At 40.5% G+C, this 5,000-nt stretch overlaps 1 protein-coding gene and 1 long non-coding RNA gene across 3 annotated transcripts in view; both read left to right on the top strand.

Annotated features, from left to right (window-relative positions):
* LOC134435504 (AT-rich interactive domain-containing protein 1B-like) overlaps window positions 1–5,000 on the top strand; it is a 302,917-nt gene that overhangs the window by 70,252 nt on the left and 227,665 nt on the right. The gene's annotated exons all lie outside the window — the stretch shown is intronic.
* LOC134435507 (uncharacterized) lies at window positions 219–1,183 on the top strand. The gene is made up of 2 exons (XR_010032013.1): window positions 219–637; window positions 1,079–1,183. It is a non-coding gene; the product is annotated as an uncharacterized LOC134435507 (long non-coding RNA).

Genomic DNA, 5,000 nt, shown 5'->3' with positions numbered 1-5,000 from the left:
ACTTGACTCGACTTGTACGCTATTGACTTGAGACTTGACTCGACTTGACAGTTTTAGCTTGCAATGACTTGCAATTGTGCTCCAAGTCAATGAATATATATATTTTTTTGCATTTTGTGTGTGAAAAAAAATGCATGAAAGAAAGAAAAAAATAAATGATTTACCTTCAACCATAGTCAAAAACCATGCTAAAATATATATATATATGATCAATTGTGGGTTGCATGGTCACCCAAACAAACATGAAAGCTTGTCTGCAGCCGTGCTGTAATGGTTAGGGAGTTGGGCTGGAGATCACAGAGTTGCAGGTTTGAATCCCACCCTTAAGCCCACCTCTTCCTACATCTCCATCCATGACTGAAGTGCCCTTGAGCAAGGCACCTAACCCCATATTGCTCAAAGGACTGTCACCAATATATGCGTTGGATAAAAGATAAAACTAATTTAATGAATAATTATAAACCGTGGTAAAACCATGGTTAGTTTTCAGAGTAAAACCATGGTTCAATTTATAGTTAAACCTAGTAAAACCAAAAACCAATGCCGAACCATGCTCAAAAAACTGAAATCATAGTATACCATGGTCGATTTTCGGGACATGACTGGCGAAGGGGGACATGCAAAGCAGTGTGGAGAGGTAACAGGGCCGGTTCTGGCTTATTTGGTGCCCTAGGCGAGTTTGAGTTCTGCATCATGCAATGACTGGTTTAATGAGAACATAACAATTCTCCACCCAGCAGAGCAGCACTGCTCTGTCAGCGCTTCCCTCTGTCTCTCGAGTGTGAGTCTCCAAATTCAAAATACATCACACGCTGTCACTCATCCCGCCCCCTTTCTCAGGACTGTCTGTTTATTGGTTCACAGACTTCCCAGAGACAGTTGAAAGCGATATTACTATTGGCTGAGGGGCGTTTTGCCGTGAGGAGCGCTTTCGCTGCACTTTGTTGATTGCGACTTCATAAAAAAAAACTCCATATCGCAAAATTACGCATCGGAGAGCGCCATTTCGGCGCTCCTTCTTCACATGGCGCTCTAGGCGACCGCCTAGCCGGCCTATGCTTAAAACCGGCCCTGAGAGGTAATGAATTTATGACCAAAGGTAATTGTCAATATTGCACATAGAATACAAGGTGACTTGTTAATGACTTGGAAAAAATAAGACTTGGACTTGGACTTGACTTGGCTTTGGCACGACTTGGACTTGGACTTGACTTGACTTGGCTTTGGCACGACTTGGACTTGGACTTGACTTGGTCAAATGTGTCGTAACTTGTGACTTGACTCGGACTTGATTGGAAGGACTTGAGACTTACTTGCGACTTGCAAATTAGTGACTTGGTCCCATCTCTGGTAGGAATAGTTAAAAAAGCAGCAAGTCAAGTCCACCAGTATGCGGTGATCCTTCTTGTTTCCTTTGGATGACTGCACTTCACCAGCACCTGGAACCTGGCTGTGCATAGATCTTTTCATTTTAGATATTTGAGTACCACATTCAAAATAGGCTTGGAAGATGAGGTGAAAAACTCCCATTCGCCAGTGTGCTAGCCTGACTTTTTTGTCCGTCCTCAAAATGTGATCCAATTATGTTGTTACAACATAATCAGTGACACTACTTGTTAAACCTATTATCGATTTACGGTTCCGATATCAAAGCAAAACATTAAGCGGGAAAAGGAATATTGAGCATTCTGCTCTTCACTTCACTCACCTTTCACTACGCTCACTTCACTCACTCCCCAAAGCCATGAGAGGAGAACTTGTCAGGACTAGCGTTTGACAGCCTCTCTAGCCCTCAAACTCCTCCTAACACGAGAGCAGTTCCCATTTCGAGCTCTCGCTGTTGATGGCACACTCCACTACACCAGACTGCTTTCGAGAGCTCCATGCTCTGTATGCTCCTCTCTCTCTCTCTCTCTCTCTCTCTCTCTCTCTCTATCTCTCTCTCTCTCTCTCTCTCTATGTGTTTTCTTTCACTTTCTTTTCTGTTCTTTTCTTTTTTCTCTTTTTTTTTCTCTTTTCGTTGTTGTGTGTGTATGTGTATGTTTTCTTTCCCTTTCTTTAATGTTCTTTTCTCTTTTCTTTTCTCTTTTTTTCGTTGTGGTGAGTGCACCGGCTGCTGAATGAGCCCGCGAGGTTGACAGACAGCCGCTCGGTTTTGAAGGAGGGCTTTGCCCAGAGCACGTGTCACTCTCTCCCACCGACGCCAGCGACTTGATCTGTCACCTCTGTCTAAATTGCCCCTGAGGGCTGAATCACAGGCACTCGCTGTAAACACCCCCACACATACACATGGAAATACACATACACATAGAAATACACACTACACATGCACATGCACATACACACATATGCACACACACATATACACATGCACATGCACATACACATACACATACACACACACATACACATACACACACACATACACATACACACATACACACATACACACATACACACATACACACACACATGCACATGCACAAGTCAGGCACATACAGTACACGAGTGATTCTCTAATTCGCCTACACTTTTAAGTCCGTGGATTTTATTTGGCAATTCCACTAACTATTAACTGCATCCAATGATGTTTTGGACATTAGAAAACATTTATCTTTCATATAATACAGAAAGTGTAGACATAGCATTATTTCCCTTAGCAAGAATGAATATTTAATACTGGTTTTGGGCGTTTTCATGCCGTCCTGTTTTCCAAATGTCAGATTCAGTCTTCATATTAGCATGTAAAGAAACTTGTTTTGCCCAAGACGATTGCAAATGAAGAGTTCAGATGCAAAACCCCCTAAGTGCCTTTTCAGAAAATAATCTTAATTCATTTTTATTTAATACAAAGCTATCAAAATTGCATATTTTTTATTTTATTTATGTAATATAACTATTTATATGTATTATCAAGTACATGAATGTAAACCAAACCAACAACGGGGTTCTCTAAAAATATAGAAGTGCAGGTCTTCAGAAATGGAGTTAGGGGGTTTTGCATCTGAACTCTTCAAATGTTGATTCACAGTAATCATCACAATATGACAAAACTGTCAGAAAGACCACTGTCCTTTCCATTATACATGAAATTTGCCATTTTGTGTGTGTCCACAAAAACTGTGTTAACCGTGTCACGGTCTGAAACCTCCTCCATAAATCAGTAATGGTTTGGTCTTAGGCCATACGAATAACATCACGTGATGTCATAACCTCTTTGGCAGGATACGGGAAGACTTTTTGGTAAATTTTGAGCTCCATCCTTCCATAATTTAATCCATTCTTTTTCATGTTCTCATAGCGGGAAAATTGCCTGTCAACTGTGTTATCAACATATTCATAAGAATCTGAGTTAGAAATCACATGTAGAAAAACACAGATAGTGCCTAAAGCATACAGATACATGAATTGATTAAGGTGTTGTGGTGGAACTTCTGAGGTCCTCAGTTAGCACAACACCATAAAAATGGCTGAAATGTCAACGGTGTTACCGTCAATGGTGTTACAATTAAGTATGACAGTCAGGGTTGCCAGATGAGGCTGATGATTTCCAGCCCAAAAAATGATCAAAATCCGCCCTAAAAACCCGCCCAATTCTATTGATTTATATGGCAGTGGGAAGGTTTTTCTGATAGATGCCATTTTTACCCGCACACGGCCATCCTAAGCAGCCCAATTGGGCGGGAACCAGCCCAATCTGGCAACACTGATGACAGTTGAGGAGGAGTATGTTTTTGCCAATTTATATCCATATTGACAGACAAACAAACAAAATAATTTGTGTTCTAGGGAGATGGGTTTGTCTGCTCTGTTTTTTTCTCCTAAAAAAATGCCGACTTGTTCCCCTGCACTGTTGACCGTAACACCGTTGAGTAACACCGTTGACTGTTTTGAAAGTGTTTTTGCGCTATTGATCCTTTATGTGTTGGAAAAATCCTATGAACATACACTAGGGATTATCTCTGGAGAAGGAAGTCTTGTGTAAGGAGGGTGACTATATTCAAATCAGACGTTACAGGGATTTATGATGAAAAATGTGTCAGTCTGTATCACAGTGACTCATAAAATCCTACTTATGAAGCTCAACAATCACATTTTCTATATCAGTTGCACAGATTAATGACAACATTACTGCTAAGGGACATAAGCACTTTCAAACATATATTGTTTCAACTCTGTAGTATTTTTATATATGTTTGAAATGACAGTATTTGTCCATAACACTGTTGACAAAATAATTAAGCAAATGTTCGCTTTCATTAGAGTATTTATCAAATGATTTAAGATTAAGCTTGGCAATTTGTTTGTTTGGAAACTTAAATATATACACTATGTAAACATCTAGGTCATTTAGTTGAAAAAAAAATACTGATAATTGACATTTTGCTTTTGCCAAAAGCGTAGGGGAATCGTAGAATCACTCACACATACACTTAGAAATACTGTGAAAACACCCACTCACAAACACTCACAGACACATACAGATACACACATACATATCTTACAGGCAAATACACACATCAGTGCACCTATGGTACACACGTTAAGTATACATACTGTACATCATACAGAAAGAAAAAAACCTCCCAAATCAGTACACCCACCCACACACAAGCACAGGCATACAGTACCGACGGACATGCACATACAGTACGTGAGTGCACCCACACACAAGCACACACACAGAAAGGAAAATACACACAAATAGTAAACTCTTATATGCGCACACATACACACTCGCTCTCAGGCTGCAGGCACACGCACGCATGCACGCACACACACACACACACACACACACACACACACACACACACACACACACACACACATACACACACACACACACACACACACACACTTTGAAGCAGCCTCAATCTGGGTTTTTTTTTGGTCTTGACAAACAATTGTGACTGTCAGGAACATGCCGCGTAGAACGTAAATTCAATCAACTGAAGCAGAATGACTGTTTACATTGGAGAAATGTGTTCAACATGCATCCA

This window comes from Engraulis encrasicolus, chromosome 19, assembly GCF_034702125.1.
Source record: "Engraulis encrasicolus isolate BLACKSEA-1 chromosome 19, IST_EnEncr_1.0, whole genome shotgun sequence".
NCBI lineage: Eukaryota > Metazoa > Chordata > Actinopteri > Clupeiformes > Engraulidae > Engraulis > Engraulis encrasicolus.
The sequence above is the reverse complement of the archived record's forward strand: the minus strand, read 5'-3'. Positions and strand labels throughout refer to the sequence as shown.